This window comes from Lissotriton helveticus, chromosome 1_1 (assembly GCF_964261635.1).
Source record: "Lissotriton helveticus chromosome 1_1, aLisHel1.1, whole genome shotgun sequence".
NCBI lineage: Eukaryota > Metazoa > Chordata > Amphibia > Caudata > Salamandridae > Lissotriton > Lissotriton helveticus.
The window spans coordinates 470,058,015-470,076,896 of NC_136057.1; positions in this window are offsets into that span (position 1 = coordinate 470,058,015).

An 18,882-nucleotide genomic window follows, 5' to 3' on the forward strand; every position below is an offset into this window, starting at 1 on the left:
CAACTATAACCTGGCTACCCCTCTGATCCTGATCTTCAAGATCCTCTACATCTGACCCATCCTCCTCTTCTTCCTCCTCTTCTTCTTCCTCCTCTGGAGTGGTATCAGTTACAGGGGGTTCACTCCATCTCCCGAATCTAGGGGAGCTGCACTCTCCTTAGCTAAGTCATCCTGTTCTAAAATGGCTATCAGGGTAGGAATGGTGGGACCTCTGCCCCTTTTTAGCCCTCTTGATATGCACAAGGCACACAAGTCTTTGTGGCTAAGTTTGTCATAGCTGGAAGTTGCCTTGGTAAGGTCAACTGTCACAGGCAGAGAGCTTGGAGCTTCACCTGTGCCAGACATGACTGCTAGTGAGGTGTAAGTGGTGCACTTACCTACACTAAGTGTTTTCCTACTGTACCTTGCTAGTGAGTTGTAGTCAGGGTGTGCTAATCCCTTTAATCTACAACTACTAAGTTCAGTAGAACTTAATATGCTAAGCTTTTGATTTATATGTACCTAAGGTACTTGATGTGATCTTTCAATTTGATAAAAAGATTGCAATGGTAAAACAACAGCAAGCTCAAATCCGCACTGCTGCGCACCAATGTGAGAAGTTGGCCTGATATATGATGTTTCCAATTCTGGAACCACCTTGTATCAGTCCAAGCTTTCCCTTATGGTGTCTGGTTGTAAGTCAACCTTGTAGACAAGCTATCTTAATGGTAGCATAGACTAAGCAGCCTTAAAGGCTTAACTCAAGAGGTCGTGTTAAGCGAGCTGTTTTACCAATCACAGTCCTGTAATATCAAATGAAAGGACACCACACAAGTATATATTATAAAAATATATGTATTTATTACTTAAAATAATCCCCAGTATTCTTTATGAACAAAGGGGCACAAGCGTTAAATCAAAAGCACAGTATAACATACAAATTTGCACAATTATGGATGAGGGCGAGAGGCCACTCAGACCATATACTAAGAAAGTGATATAAGAGATACCAATCAAACAGTGGTTAGGCCTAGGGCCTAGGGAATCGCTGGTAGCAGTCGGGACAAGCAATGCTGAAGTCAGGAAAAGCCCGCGGGATTCGGGTGCAGTGCTTAAAGCACACGCATGCACCAATGCAAGTCAATGATTCGTAAAAGTGAAACAAGCAGTGTTTAAAGATACTTCCGCTGAACCTAGAAGTACAAAACTTTAGTCACAGACCCTAGAGGTGTGTACCAGTGTGGGAACACCGGCGTTGCAATGTTACCTCACCCAAAGGAAGCGGGTGCATAGGGTCGAAGTGGCGTCGGGTTTCGTCGTGAAGGTTCTTGGTGCTTGAAGCTGAAGATGCTGCAGGCGATGGGAAGGAGAAGTGTCCGGTGTGATCCAAGGGTGGATCAGAGTCGTAAAGTACCTGAAAGCAGAGGGGACAGAGTCTGGGTCACTCAGCAGTGACCAGGGTGGAACCAGGCAATGTCGGGCGCAATCAGGTGGTTGTCGAGGAGCTTTTCTCCACTGTCACGTGGTCTCTGGGGCATCTGCGACGTCCAGGAGCGGGTCACGATCTGTCCCACAAAGGCTCTCGCCGTCGGTGCTGTCGGCTTCAAGATTGGAGCAAACAACACTTGGCAAAAGCAATCCACGCGGAACTGGAAGATTGCTTCTCACTCGGACCAGGAGGGTCAGAGTGGGTACTCCTTTTCAGGGGAGTGGGTGCAAATCTGGAGCAAACAGAATCACATGTCGTATTTCAGTTTTCGTCGGCACAGGGGCCACAAGCCAGCTAGCAAGTGACCGGGCCAACGCGTTGAGCCAAAAGAAGCAGAAGGGCCCGCAGCACTCGTCGAGTGTGGAGGGCTAAACTTTGGTGCAAGAGTGGCTCAGGGTTGGGGCTTCTCAAACCCCGGTGTACAGCTTCGAGGGTCACTCGTGGGCTGCACGGTCAGCGTCTCGTGGTCTTTTCAAGATGGCGTGCCCCACGCTTCCGGTCGCCTCCACGGGTCTCAGCTCTGCAGGGACTGTGGATCGGGCTGTTAGAAGGCAGGCAAGCTTGATCTCGTCGATCTCTGTCGCTCGAGTTCTGGCGGGAACTGCAACAAAGCAGACGTCGAGGTGCTGGATGGTGCCTGTTTGCACAGGGTGGTCACTCCTTGACCACAAGGGAGATTCTTCAGTCTTCTACGTTGAGTAGGATGTCGAAGGGTCCAGAGTTTCGTTTCTTATGTTTCATCAGGATAATCTGAAGTGCATTGGCACTGCTCCCATTCTTATACCAATCTAGGGGGCTGGATTTCCTGCTAGGTCCCCTCCTATGGGTGGGACCCAGGAAGGGGGTGGGTACACCCCTTTCCTGTGATCCAGGCCGCGCTGGGACGGGGGCTGGTGTGCCCCAGAACCGGTTTGGCCGGATTATGCATGGGGCAGCCTTGTGCTCCCCATGCAGTGTCTGATTTCTTTCAAACCTCCCTGCTACAATCCACTATCTCCTGTCTGGGGAGGTGGGACACCTCCCTGCGACAGTAAACCCTTTGTCCAGGCCCCCTTGGCTGAGTTTCGGTCAGCTGCAGGGGGTCAGACTCGTGTCTGTGGCAGAAGCATCCATTTTGTGGATCTGAGGCTCTTTTAAAAATCAACCGCATTTGGATGGTTTGCAGCCTGGAAATCGTAGCCTCCGGGGCCCCAGATAAAGCACATTTGTGTAGTCCAGCCAGGACAGGACGAGTGCCTGGACCATGATTTTTCTGGCCCGGAACGGCAGAATAGGGAGGATTTTACGAGTCATTTGCAGGATACCATAGCATGAAGCATGAAGCAGTGGTTTTCCGTGCCTGGGACTTGAATGACAGGTCCTGGTCCAACCAAACCCCCAGGCTCTTTAGCTGGGTTTCAGGGGTGGGCCCTATTTCTTTCATATCAAGTGGGGAGTGATTGCCCAGGACTATGATTTCGCTCTTTTCCCTGTTTAATTTTAAGAAATAGTTCCTCATCCAGGTTGCAATCTCCTGTAGACGGGCGTGGAGGCCGGGGTAATTACTTTCTTTTTTGTTAAGCCCAATCACCAGCTGCGTGTCAGAAGCATAGGTGACTATGTGAATTCCAAAGGGAAGAACTGCTTCTGCGAGAGTGCGGGTGTACACATTAAATAAAGTAGGGCTCAGGGAAGATCCCGGAGGCACTCCGCAGCGGAGGGGAGTTATTTTGAAGGTCACCTCGTTTTGAAACACTTGCAAGGATCTGTTGTCTAGGAACGACTGGAGCCAAGCCAGAGCAGTTCCGGTGATACCTGTTTTACTAAGCCTATGAATAAGGATTTGCTGGTTTACGGTGTTGAATGCCGCGCTGAGATCAAGAAGCAGTACCAGCGCTGTACCGCCAGAGTAGACTATTTTCCTTGATTCTTCCACTACTGAAATCAGGGCTGTTTCTGTTCCATGTAGTGGGCGGAAGCCTATCTGTGTCTGGTGGAGGAGATTGTGGGTCTCCAAAAAAGAGGAAAGTATTGAATTAAAATATTTTTCGGAGATTTTACTTATCCCTGGAAGCAGGGAAATGGGGCTGTAATTTCCTAAGGTGGACGGATCTAGGGAGGGTTTCTTCAGCAAGGCCTTTACCATAGCTTCCTTCCTCGCAGGGGGGACCACACCTGAAGACAGTGATGTGTTAATTAGATCTAAAATCACAGGGAAGACTACCCCTGCTACCTGGGTGAGCATTCGTAAAGGGGCAGGGTCTTTGGGCGATCCACTTTTTATTTTAGAGAACAGTTTTTCTAGTTCTGGCATTTCCGTTGCCGGGATAGAATCCAGGCTGGGGTGATTTTTACCAAAAGAAGGGGGTGTGAGGTCGTTAGTCATAGGGGAAAATGAGGAAAAGATGGCTTCAATTTTGGTTGAGAAGAATTCTGCCAGTTTATCACACTGAGCTCTAGAAGTATCAGGAAAGACAGGTGAGGGGGGAGTTTTGAGAGAGTTTTCACAATGTTGAAGATCTCACAGATGGAATTAGGTGCAGCTAAGATTTTATTTTTATAGAAGGCAGCTTGTGCTGCTCTAATTTCCGCTTTACAGCGGTGAATGCTGTCTCTATATTTTTTTCTTCGAGTCTGAGGAAAAACTTTTCCTCCAAGCTCTCTCCATTTTTTTACAGTTCTGCTTTAGACCTCGAAGAACAGCTGTATACCAAGGCTTTTTGGTGTTTCTTGTCTTGATGTTCATACTTTTTTCGGGGATGAGAGCATCCAAGGATTTTTGAAGCCAATTATTAAAATTATCTTTGGCTGTGACTACGTCTAGTGAGGGGGCTGGTTTGGTTTCTTCCAGAACTGTAGTCCATTGTTCCAATGATAGTTTGGATCAGGGCCTTGCTCTTGAATACGAGGAGGCTCTACATGTTGTTCTACAAGGTGGCGACCATGAGAAAGGTATAAGAAAATGGTCTGACCATGGAACAGGTATAGGGTTTTCCCATACTAGCGCGTCCAGGTTTGAGAAGATAGGGTCTAGTAAATGGCCCTTTATATGGGTGGGTTTACAAATTTTTAGTGAGAGTTGGAAAACAGCTAGGTCCTTGATAAGTTCCGTCACCGAGGTCTGTAGAGGGTCTTCAAAATGTAGGTTGAAATCCCCCAATATTGGGAAATTAGCAGAGGAGTTGGCTAAATTTGCAGCCAAGTCCGGGAGAGAATTACAGAAGTTCAGTGAGGGCCCTGGAGGTCTGTATAATAAAATGCCCGAGAAAGTAAGGGTAGGGCTGAACTCAATGGAGAGCGCAACGTTCTCGCAGTCTGGGACAGGACTGCCCAGTATTCGGCAGGTTAGTTTGTTTGTAAATAATGGCAATCCCACCCCCCTTCCCTATGGGACGGTCCAACCTCATGATGGAGTAGCTCAAAGGCAGAGCCTTGACAAGGTCAGGATCGGAATTAGGGGTAAGCCAAGTCTCAGTAAAAAATACCGCCTCCGGCGATTCTTCTTCGAGAAGAATGGAGATTTCGGCAGAGTGTCTAGGCATAGATCTGCAATTCAGCAGAAACATCTTATATCTCTGAGTTGGTAGAAGGGGGTGAGAGGTTATTACTTAAAAGGAGACTACAGTGTGGACATGCAAGCAAGCTGTTATGGGGTGAGATAGAATGTTTGCATGCTCCTTCAATGGGACATCCAGGCGGCGGAGATCGTCAAAACTATACTGTAGTCGCTGGCTGGCGCGGGGAACAGGGTCTGTGGCCCCTGGCCCCGGTTTGTCATTGCTTTTATACTATTTCATGAGTTGGGCGAGCGACTATACCACTGACCCTCACACCCAAGATGGGGTACACGCCGACTTAACGATATAGCCCGGATCTCCCTCCGCACAAACGGGAACCAGGGAGTAGGGGGCAAGATAAGACTTATGGCGGGATGAGGTGAGGAGACAATAGATTTCTAGTGCAAAAACAATTAAAATACGTTTTTTTTTAAACTAGCAATAGTGCAAATATTTGGCAAAAAAGGCTTGTAGTATTTGTGCAAGTAGCAAAGATCAATGTTCCCTCAGCGCGCCCCTCTGTACCAACTGTGGGGCCCGCGGGCCGTCGATCCTTTTATGCTATTTCCTGAGTGGGGCGAGCGACTATACCGCTGACCTTCACACCCAAGATGGTGTCCACGCCGACTTAACGATATAGCCCGGATCACCCTCCGCACAAACGGGAACACCCGCGGCAGACCAGTGAGTAAGGGGCAAGATAAGACTTACGGCGGGATGAGGTGAGGAGGCAATGGATTTCTAGTGCAAAAACAATGAAAATACGTTTTTTTTAAACTAGCAATAGTGTAAATATTTGGCTATAAAGGCTCGTTGTATTTGTGCAAGTAGCAAAGATCAATTTTCCCTCAGCGTGCACATCTGTACCAACCGTCACCTCTCTAGTGGAGACAGGTAGCTTGCCAAACCTCCTGGAATCATTATATAATCGTGTGAGTTGGGGAGCAAGTAGGTCAGGCGAGGTAAAATCCTATTGGAAGGCCATCCGTGCCTGGGGTTTTGTTACAGGCCATACTTTTGATGGCACTACGCACCACCCGTACCTCAATCTCCTGACCCAACAAAGTTGTCACATCTTCGTCCAGCGCAGGTATGTCAACTTCCTATGTGAATTCCTGCAGTTCAGCGTCTGAGGGGGCTAACAGGTTTCGATATAGCTCAGTTTAATAGTCAAAGAAAAGATCGTTGATCCCCTGTTGATCATATCTAGCTACACCCATCTGGTCTCTAAGTTCCAGTATAACTGATCCTCACCTAGCCGGATTCGCCAACCAAGCGAGGAAGGCTCCCGACTTATCCCTTTCAGAATGTGCCAGTGTGATGTAGGTCTTATAGTTGAAGCAGTGCAAACGTTCCACGTGAGTGGCCACTGCCTCCCTACCCTCTAACAACTCCTGGTGCTTGTCCGGGTTCTCAGGTCTATCCTTCTCTAGGGCACGCAAATGCTCATCGTCCCGCTGAATATCTTGAAGGAGAGCCTTCCTGACCCCAACCAGTTCAGATATGCACCTTCCTCTAAGCACTGTTTTACAGGCGCCCCATTCCACATTCGTCAACATGGCTGTTCCCTCGTTGGCCTGGAAATAGTCCGTGATAGCTGTTCCAATAGTGGTGCGCAAACGCCAGGTGGGGATCTTGGGACGTGCACGCGACCATTGCAACTGAGCCAGTACAGGATTGTGGTCGGAGATCGTCCTAGTGAGGTATTTGCTGCTGCTGCTAATCCCCTCGTGGACATCGGGTGAGCACAGGATGTCATCTATATGGACATGTAACTCATGAAGGGCTGAGAAGGAGTAATCTCGGGCTAAAGGGTGCTGCGCAAGCCATGTATCTATTAATCCCCATTTCTGTTGCTAGTTACAGTGTGATTATGCCAGCTTGTGTGGAGGTGCATTAGGGAGGGGACGGTGGGAGCGGTCTATGGTGACATCAGTGGTCCAATTGAAATCGCCCCCTAGTAATAGTGACACTGTGAGGGTAGTCGCCAACCTGCATGACAATAGGGTGAAGAAGGCCAGCTGATTCACATTAGGAGCATATATACTGCCCAGGGTAAGGTCTCTCTCATCTAGTTTCCCAGTCACTACCACAAATCTACCCTCTGGGTCAATCACCTGTGTTGTGCATTGGAATGGGACCCCAGCCCTTATCCATATCAGTACCCCTCTCGCAGAGGCAGAGTATGCAGGGTAGTAAACCTGACCCATCCAGTGTCGCTGCAGCACCTTTGCCTCTTGCGCCAGGAGGTGAGTTTCTTGGAGGAACGCGATTTGAATGCCCCTGCAAATCAGATACGTGTGTATCTTGTGGCACCTGACCATAGAGTGCATACCCCTCACAATCCACAAGAGACAGGCCAAACCTAATGGGGGTCCCATTGTAGAAAGTTACACGTAAAGTTCTCTAAAATTACCCCCCTCTGTGACATGCCTGGATCCCCTTAAAATATCCCAACTAGTAAAACAACCCCAACTCCCCCTCCCCAGGACAGTCACTGGTGAACTAGTTCCCATCCAAACTTTACGTAACTGCTCAAAGTTCATTAGTGGTTGCAGGGTTAATCAGCCATCAGTTCTGGATCCAGATCCCCGTCTATCACCCCCCTCCGGTACCTGTCCAGTTACATTGCCCCTGCGCAGGCATCGGAGGACTCTCGTCAATTTGATCTCAGCAACAAAGCTCTGCATTCGCCTTCTCAGGTCGAGATCGGGACTGTCCTCCCATTACAGTGCAGCGAAGCCGGCCTGCTCCATCAGACTATAATGTCCGCCGTCTGGGGCGTGACTTGTGGCATCTCCGTTTCCTAGAGCTCATTTTCAATAGGAGCTGGTGAACTCGTCGACTGCTCCATTCCCATGCCGTTTGTGCTTGAAGTAGGACTGGAGCCCTGCTGGCTATGTCTTGCTACCTCCTGCAGTACTCTACGCCGCTCCAAGCTAAGTTCCCTGGGAGAGGGAGCTCTGGTTTCCACTTTGCTGCTTCCCTGACTCTGTTGCAAGGAGGCCGATGGGGAGTCGTGACGCATTGGCGCCCTCCGCATGTCGAGCCATTCCCAGGCCTCTTGAGGAATGGAGAAGAACCGGGGGCCCCCATCATCAGCTACCCTGAGTCTGACCAGAAACAACATGGCATAAGGCAGTTGCAGCTGGCATAGTTTCTTTTTGGCAGCTAAAAAGGAAGCTCTATTACGCTGTACCTCCTTCGTGAAGTCCGGAAAAATCATTATTGTGTTGTTGTCAATGTGCAGCATCTGTTTCTGGCGTGCTTGCTGCAATATATTGTGATGTATTCCTATAGGTTCTGTATCGATCCCCCCTATTCCTGACCCTATTCTGGTTAACGAGTTAACTAGCAGCCATCCCATGATGCAGAAACCGTTATCTGATTACGCCAGACCACGGCACAGGAGCGTGTTATCTGATTAGGTCATAACGCTTGCCATCTAATTAGGCAAGCAATATTCCTCCAGCCCCTGATAAGGCATACGGAGTTCTCAAAACAAATCAAACCTATGACAACCTGGGAAAAACCCTGCGGCCATTGTTTTGATTTCACCGAGAACTTCAGTAAAAGAATGCGCTAACGACCAGCTCGTATGACATCCTTATTGACGTATCTATGTCCATCCTTACGTCAATCTCGGCACCTTACAGGTATAAATATTACCGATATTGCCTTAAGCAAACACACACGGTGGTTACGAGATCGGAGCAGCAAGACTTCCCGAAGCCCAGCAGAGAGCGAAGCCCACTAGCTGCCCCGCCTTCCTGACGTGCTGAGAACGAGACGCTGCTTTCTCCTGCCGAGAAATCCAGCTCCGGTGCTTCCGAGCAGCCCTCGCAGGCAGCTTGGAATATCGAGACCTCAGACGAGAGATACCATCCCTCAACCATCCTAGATTCAAGGTACAGAACTGAATAACCCCTTTCAGAGAATTCTTGAGTCAGTCACTTGGCAAAACAAACTTAACTTAAAACTGTTACTTTCTATCCCCGCCCACGTATTAGGCTTAGGTCAGGTACACTGGGGTAGGCGTAGTTAGAAGCACCAGTTAAGTACGATTAGTCAAATGCTTATATGTATATATCTATTTTATCCATTTTAAACCACCATATGGCTTAGAAACCATATAAATGTTTTTACAGTATTATTTTATACTTCTGCTTTTATTGTATGCACTTTACTTAACCATAAGTATTGCAATAATATCGATTCATTTCTCTTGTACGAGAAGAGAGACTGATCAATAAATAACATCTTTTATTGAACACGCCCGTCTCTTCCTTTTCTCTACAATCTGGTGAAACTAAGAATGCACGTACTGACTGAGTAAAATAAGTTGTCTTTTGTTTTCACACGACTCTAGAGATACACTCTTGATTAGGGGAGAGCAAAGTTGTCATGTTCTATGGTTGTCAGAAACTAAATCCCTTCTTGTCTATCCAGGGAGGTTCAACTCCTCCTTGTCTATTCGAGAAAGTTTCTAGTGAACTCTGAGCTAGCTGGCAAACCCAAAACTTTAAGTCTAATATCGACAGTAGAAGACCTAGTTAACGTCTGGTCTAGGTCTATACTATTGGAGGTATTATTCCAATGCGCAGAGCCTATTGGGATAATAGGAACTACACTACATGGCGCCCAACGTGTTTGGATAGGCGATAAAACTAACGCAAGACTTTAGAGTAACTCAGTCGTGCTTTTTCACTCAGACCCCTTTTTCCCATAATACTCCAAAGACGTCTGGAGTGGGTGAGAGGTAAAATCCGCCAAACCTCGCAGGAGGGAACTCCTATCTATGGTTTTTGGTTCAATCAACGTTGAAGGATACACTGTTCCAAAATATTGTGCATCTCATCTTTGTTTCCACAAGAAACCTGATCTGCAAACAAACAGAATAACCATCCTGACAGTAAAATGCCAGACAGTGATGATGAAAGAGAGAGAGCTAGATTAGCAGCTGAAATAATAGAAGCTGATAATACTATGCAAGAAGCAGACCCGGATATAATACTTATCCCGGTCAACATAAGAAGATCTATAACGTTAAAACTTATAGAAAATGGACTGACACCAAGAGGTGGTACAGTCATATTCGTAATTGAGGCACACGAATATCGGCAGACAGAGGTATTCTATTCATGGATAAACTTTCCAGCAGCAAATGCTGTAACAAAGGAGTTCCACTGTTATAAAACAGAGGAACCACCAGATACCTACACTCCTTTCGAGGAAGTGGAAGTACCGCTCAAATTCCAAGAGCATCTACTCTTGTTTAATGGCGCCCTAAAACATAATAACCACATCACCAGGCTCGGTCCACTAGGTAGACCAGGAGCAACGTGGCCGGTCCTAGCCGGATACACACCACATCCAGACACCGAAAGAATGTCTGCAGCAGATGTTTTAGTACAACTAAAACAATTAATTAAAATATATAGACAACTAGTCCAATATGTAATGCGGACTTCAACCATCCAACCTGTAGTTAAAATTCCACAGCTGACCCCTCATCAGGGGAACACAAATAAAATTACACCGCAGAACATACAGTCCTGCCTAGGTAAAGTACCAGCTAAACGGGAACAAATACCATTCTGGTTAGCACAAAAAATCACCCAAATAGAGGCGGTGTTTCCAGACACCACCCCTGTGGATAAACACAGGATTCTGACTATCTGTCTTCCAATGGGAATCGCACCACACGTGGAGGACTGTGACACTTGGGGTACAGTCTTTGCTTCCATTTACACAAAAACACATGGAGTTCCATCCATGTCAGTAATACCAGATGTGCTAAAACAAATTCAAGACGAATACGGTCCAGAACCCGCTTTAACTCTCGGTATGAAATTACTAAAAGACTTCAAGCAGGTCAATATTACTAGCCAACATAAAAGGGGAAGCAGCGAATGTGGCGATCCGCCAGAGGTTAAAAGAGACAGATATAGCAGACCAACCAGCTGAAATTGCCAGAATTATAGAAAAATCCTATGAAGAACTAGGTAGAGATAGTTTGGGTGGAATACCAGTGAAGCCCCAACTAATTGAAAGTCCTGAAAAAATATTTATTAAAAATAATCTAAACAGTCAAAAGAAGAACTGGGATGGAAACAAACAATCCAATCCAAAAGAAAAAAGATTCCAGTCCAGAGGAAGGTCTCCTCGGCGGAGAGAAAGATCTCCGGACCAAGGACCCAAGTCTCCCCAAAGGGAGCCCTCTGTGAAAAAATACAACCTTAGAAATAGGGATAACATAAAGATACACGTCCCTCTCAATCTTTTCAGACTTCCTCGCAGAAATCGGAAAGAAGAGGACGATCGGAACCCAGGGAAGGGCACGTCAAGTCCAAAGACAAGGAACCTGCTCATCCAAATAAAAAATTACAGTTTCCAAAAAAGAAGGTAGCCAGTATTAAAGTATTCAACAATGCCGAGAATACTGAGGACACAGCTGAAAAACGGAGAGTGGGCTCAGACAATGCTAGACAGCACAGCAGAAGTGAGCATAGCACGCAAAGTCCTTATGAATCATCTGGAGACAGTGGACACGAATGAATACATTCAGGTGGAAACTGCAGACACCAGAGTTAGCAAACCTCACAAAATATATGAAATAACTTTACGCATAGAAGGGGATAAGACTAGAAAAATAAGGGGCCTTTTTTGGGATAATCTCTCCAAGGGCTATGACATCCTTCTAGCTGAAAAAGACTGGCCACCAGAGTTTGTCAGGGAGTGCCCACATGGCGAAGAAATAATTATGCCTGCCTTCTCAAATCATATTCCAATTCATAAAAAATATACACTTGCAAGAAAGTGGGCAGTAGCTCAGGCTCCTGCTTTATATAAAAATCATGTAGGATGGGATGAGGACTCTCCTCCTCACAAAATCCAGTTAAAATCACAACCTACTGCACAAAGGCAGTATCCAATCAAGCAAGAAGCTAAAAAACAGGTAAAAGACATTCTAGATCAACTAGAATACCAGGGGGTGATTGAAACTTGCACCTCACAAATGAACAACCCTTTGTTTCCTGTCTCCAAACCAGACAATTCATATCGTCTAGTTTTGGATTACAGACACCTTAACTCATGTTGCAAAACTTTTGCAGTACAAAACTCGCATAGTGCTGCACTAATGAATAACATAGTGCGCAAAAAATATAAAACAACATTAGATATCTCTAATGGATTCTTTTGTCAAAATATAGCACCAGAGAGCAGATACTTATCAGCGTTCTCAATAAATGGCGCTCAAAAAGAATTCTGTCGGTTACCCCAGGGGTACAAGAACAGCCCAGGATTATTCTCAGCGAGAGTAACAGAGTTACTACAAACATATGATGACGAAGCATTATCTTATGTCGATGACATATACCTAACAGATGATGACTTGGATACTCACTTGAAGAGAGTGAACACCATAATACTTGGGTTCGCAGCAGAGGGTTACAAATTCAACTTTAAAAAATCTAGAATTGCCCATCTAACAGTCCTGTTCTTAGGATATGAATTATCAAGTGAAGGCAAAAGCCTGGCTGACAATTTCCTAGAGAAATGTGCCGTACTCCAAGCACCTAGAACACTAAAAAACCTACAGTCAATTCTAGGCTTCCTAAATTTCGGAAGAACATACATTGCAAATTACGCAGAAAGGGTCAAACCCCTTTATGATCTAATAAAACCAGATTTTAAAAAAACCAATTGGACTCAAAAACATACAGAAATTCTGAGATCCTTACAAACAGATATGTTAATTAAAACAAAATTAGAAACACGTGATACCACGCGCAACCTTGTAATTCGAGTCATCCCAGGAAGATGCGGATTCACATACCTGACCTCTAATGAGGGAGAAAAGGTACCAATTGCATTCAAATCACACTTGTACACTAAAGCTGAAATGAAATTTAGCCCAACGGAAAAAATTCTTACTGCAACACAGACAGCTATAGCAAAAGAACGAGCCCTTTCACAAGGTAAACGAATAATAATCGTTACACCGATACCAGCCCTAGAGGCTGTAACAAAAGCAAGCATACCGAATGCTAAAGCGCTTCATCCGAGATGGATACAATGGGCTAATTCTCTTGCTGCAACAGACGTGGCATATGAATTTGATCCTAACTTAAAAACACAAGAGTTTCTCCAATACGAATTCGAATGTCCGCCACCAACCGAAATTCTGCCTCTAGAACATTACGGCTGTATAATATATACAGACGGATCAGCACAACCCACAGTAGGAGGTAAACAAGCTTACAGTGCTGCGTGTGCGATTGTAAAAGGTCGCTGGCACGATGGGAAATTCAAACCAGCGGTCACTAAAACACAATCTCTAGGAGATTGTACAGCTCAGCGAGCAGAACTACTAGCATTCAAGATGGCGCTTGAAAATACCGATCGAGAATTCCCCACACTCATAGTGTGTGATTCGTATTATTGCGTTCAGTCTTACAATGAATACTTACAGATCTGGCTTCAGAATGGTTTTAAGGATGCAAAAGGAGGCACAATCAAGCATAAAATGCTTTGGGAACAAGTAGTTCTTTTACAAAAGGAACTACCAAAGACTCACGTGATACATACACTGAGTCATCAACGTGATGGCGTTCACGTTGCAGGGAATTCATTGGCTGATGAGGCCGCGAAGGCAGCTGTGCAAACGGCTTCCGTAGCTGCCATCACTCGGTCAAAAACAAAAATAGACAGCGATATATTACAAGCTGTCAGCGCTACAGTAAAAGATGCGATAGAAACACTCCCGAAAGGCTTTCCAGTAAAGTACTCATACATAACTGATGCAAATAACGTTCCATTTGCTCGAATCCCTGGAGTGGGGGATAGAGTAATTCCAAACATGGAACATAGGTTAGGACTCATCATAGCGGCACACGAAGGACTTGCTTCTGTACATGCTGGCGTCTCAGCTACAGTATCGTTATTAAAACAGAGATACTGGTGGCCACAAATGAGAAGACAAACCAGGAACTATGTTCTAGAATGTGAAATATGTCAAAAAATGAAAGTATCAACAGTAAGACGACCAGCACAGACGCCCCTTCTAATCTCGGATAAACCATTAGCCTGTGTTTACCTGGACCACTGTGGTCCCTTACGAAGGGATGGTAACTATAAATATATCTTGGTCGCAGTGGATTCATGCACGAGATTCATATGGATGTGGCCCCAGCGAACGGCTGACGCCAGAACTGTTATAAAAGATTTGCGAGTCTTTATCGGCACATACGCAATTGGCATGCTGCATTTGGACCAGGGTCCTGCTTTTAGCTCTAGAGCTTATAAGGAGGCCATGGTCAGCATGGGCGTTACATTGCGGTATTCTTGTCCATTTCATCCCGAGGGAAACGGAATTGTTGAAAGAAAAAACCGTGACATAAAGCAATCTATAACAGCAAAGGTATTAGGTTCGGGAGCTGGGTGGGTCAAACATCTAATAAGTGTCCAACGTAGTCTAAACAACTTGCCAAGAAATTCTCTGAGGGGATTCAGTCCGTACGAATTACTGTTTGGAACTAGGATGCTAGTCTTAGATCTTGACAGTCAGACTTCAGTGGTAAAAGAAAAAAGCTTTGATATCAAAGATCGTTTGGCTATTTTACAGGACTTAAACGAAACAAAAAAAGACCTGAGCAACATAAAGTTGAAACAGCAGCCAACAACCACTGAAGAACCACCACCTGTCCCAGCAAGACCTGTCTGGATTCCAAAAGTCGGGGATCTAGTCAGAGAAAAGATCGCGGTAAAGAAGGAATTTGGGCCTTCTTACAGAAAAGCAGTTCCTGTCTTGTCCATCAACGGGACGAGATCAGTTGTACTACCGCCGCTTGCTGGTAAAAAGGAGAACCGAGTTGTATCCATCGACCTGGTAAAACCACAATCATGTGGCCGATAACAAACAGTAGGCCAAGTGGACTCCCGATAAGTAGTAGAACACCAAGGTTTGCTACAGGTACAGAGGTGCTAACTAAAAGGCTAATCACATTCGAAACGCCTACAGAACAACGACAAGGACTATGCAACAATGCAATGGAACTCACACCTCTGAAAACCCAAATAAAAACATTTAGTAGAGACACACCAACCTACAATGAAGTAACAAATGAATATGCTGAAGCTGCAAGAAACAGTAATCCTGAAGCAATTGGAACAATAGACAGAACGGCATCCGGCTACTTCATCAACTTTGAAGATTCTTCTGAAGATCTAAGTGAATCAAAGACACAACCATCAACAAAAACTTTTAAAGATAAAGCTAAGGAACTTTTGAAACAGCTGAAAGAAACCTATCTGATTTCTCCGTGGATTGAATTTTGGGTGTCCTTTGGTGTATTTATCCTGATACTTTGGCTCATCATGATACTATGTTTGGGACGCTTCATTGAGGGAAAATATGCAAAAATGGACACAGCAAGCCAGAAAATCAACTTGATCCTCAAGCCACACACGTCTTCACACGTCAAGAAAAGAGAACTTTCTTCAGTCAATTTCACAGCCAATCCTATACCGGGTGGGGTAGCATGGGACAATACTGACTATGAAATTTATGGTCCGGTAGAAATCCTCAAATATCCACACCAAATCAAGATCTCGTTGAGTGACTTTGTAAAACCAAACTCATTTGCTGATGATTGGGACTTTGAAAGTATTAATAACATGATGTCTGATCTAGTGATGTCTGCTAAATTTACCAAACATGATTATTTGCAGGGTTCATCTAATTATGATAGTATGTACTGCTACAACCACTATGGTAACCATTTTCTACATAAATCTGCACAACCTAGAAATGTTTTAAATTATAATCAATGGGAACATTGTGCAACCCCTCCAAAAGGAAGCTCAAGAACCGTTTATGACAAATATTCATATTTTTCAGGGTTCAACACAAGTAATGCTGAAACATTTTATTTCAAATTGTCAAATAAGACAGGAACAAAAACCATGCTAACAAACACAAAATTGATATATTCGGACTCATTTTTTGAACAAATGAATACATTTGGTTTTGATTATTGGGACAAAAATGTTGAAGTAAAAAGTGTTTGGGGTACAAAAGAATGGCAAGTACAAGGTATAGAATCATTGTTTAGAGCCTGCATGATCCCAGAACAAATTATATTCTTGAATGACACTATTCAACAAACTACCTGTCTTGGATTAGCCAAAATCAAAGACTTAAATAAACCGTCTATTCCAAAACCAACAATGAACAGCAATAACTCTGCAGATGAAGAGATAGACGTAAACCATGTATTAAACCAAAACAGAACAAATCCTGATTGGAAACAATGGTTAATCTGGCCCACAGATACTAATAACTGTCAAGACAGATTCCTGAACAAAACACAGGGGTTCACATTGACCAGGCCAGACCCTAGATATTCCCAAAGACAACACCCAGGGATAATCACCACCTACAGTGTGGGCAAACTCTGCCTTCAATGGCTACAAACTTCCACACTGACAGAAATTAAGCAACACCTAACTTTACTTACTGATGGTGCTGACTTGCGTGATTTCATTATGGGACCGCGCAAACAGCGTCAAAAACGCTTCATAGCAGCCTCTATATATGCAGCTTACAACGAGGCCTGGAAGATAACTCAAATTGAGACAGCAGAAAGTATACGGGAAATTGACCGTATTAATTTGGAAAAATCGCTTTCTGTAGTGGACAATGGGTTAATGATTCTGTCCTCCAGAATCTTTTCATTGGACAGCATTGTGTCATCAGCAATCGACATAATATCGCAAGACTTACTGTTGTTACAACACGGTCAGTCTCAATTGCGTTCTATTGTACAGCTTGGCTGGACGTTACAAAATCTGCGTTCAGGCTATGTGCCTTGGCGTTTAATCAACACAACGTCACTATTCAATATCTTTAACCTTACTGATAAACAAATCAGTATGGCACAAAAGGGTGCTGATTATACAATCCTGAGCATTGAGAAACTCGAGAGATTACCATTGACAATGTCAGAGCGACCTGTCATTGAATGGATAATACATGGGATAATTAATATTCCGATATCTACTTTCAGGTTTCAATACTGCCAAAAATATATACAGGCTGGCATGTACGAAAAATTGGGAAAAGGGTACATTAAGACAACATGGAACTTACCCTATTCACATGCATGTGTCAGTAATAAAGGACAGAAAGTGTTTCTTAGTGGCAATAATTGTGCGATGTCACTAAGCGGTACACTTCTGTGTAATGGAATTAGTTTGCATGGAGCCTGTGAAGGGAACTCAAATAACCTTTCATGTCACCAGCTAGGCACACCTGCAACAGAGATAGAACCATTCTTTAAAAGACTCTATAACGGGAGTTACATTCTAATTGTGGATCGCAGATGTTGTAGTCTACTGCACGGGGTTCCTTATCTCGTTAGTACGACTGCGAAGGTCATGTGCTGTGGACGCTTATTGTTCCCCAGCTCCTTTCCAGACAGGGAGGCAAGGGCATGGCCTCACTTGAAAATTACTTCTATTCGAGTCGATACTTTAAGCAGAATGAAAACAGTGCTTCTTCAGACGCCGACCAGGCTCACGTCATCAAAAGAAACGTATGATCTCCTAGTCGCAAGGACGACTGCAGAGATTCACTCATTGTTATCAACTAATTCCCCCATACATTTCGCAGAAATCCTGAATGAAATCTTAAATATTTCTGATACCAGTGGAGTCTCAAATGTATTTAAGACTGTATTTTCGATGGCATTAACACCATTCAAAGCCATACTGGGTATTTTTCCAGACTTCGTCCATGCGATTTTTGGAGGAGTTCCCCTCATTTTGGGACTAATTGCAGGAATCCTATTCTTAGTCTGATATTTCGTTATGGCAAACCATGTCACAGACAAAACACCTGCGACAAGGGAAGAAACAATCCGAGCCATTGGATACCGGGACCGGATATCAAAAATCCTGGGACTAACCCGGCTTAGAGACCTGAACATGACTTGGTTTCTTTAATTTCGACCGATAGGGCAAAGATGTGTTTTACCTGTATTAAGGTGCATGCTGTGCGGAGAAGAATGCGTGTTGGACACCTGTCTGACGCTACAATCGGATGCGCCAATGGATGCAGAAACATTGTTGGGTCCGGTAAAGGCTCATGCATTGTGCTGCCCTCAACGGCTGCCAATCCTGATGACGGCATTCGTGGAAACTTCACCACTACGATTAAGGGGTAGTGAAGAACAAGATGAAAGCAGCATCGATCAGGTACAACCTTCTGTCAGCAATACTAATCAAAACGTCAATAGAGACGATCATGCACATGAATGCATGGTTACATCCTTTTCCGAATTAGTGGAACTATCACAGGAAGCTGTTGACAGCTTTTTCAGCAGTCTCAACGATATGATGTTCTCACCAGAGCAGAAATAATGACTCTTGAACAAGCTAGCACACGGCGTTCCCGACACCTTGAATTTGGCCTTCAACTTTAATAATAAAGTAGCAAGATCAACTTTTCCTCCAGTCCACGGACAGCAATTTTTTTAGCAGCCCCAAAATATTTTTATAATTTTTCGGGACACTTATCTTCTGCTTAAAGTAAGAACTATTCTTAGAGAACTAATTTCTATTTTTAGAAACTTCATAGACATTAGCTGCCCGCTGGTATGTTTATAATTATTTTTGAACTGTGATGAAGTGGTCTCGAACCTTTCTTCTGTATTAAGAGCCATTTCATGTGTAATTCTCATATTCAATTACTAATAATGTATACATATGCGTGGTAATTTAGCATTATTCTACTGCTTGAGTGCATATAGTACATATGACTAATTTTTTCCCCGTATGTTACATAATTTCGAAATGCATTATATGTATTTTGGG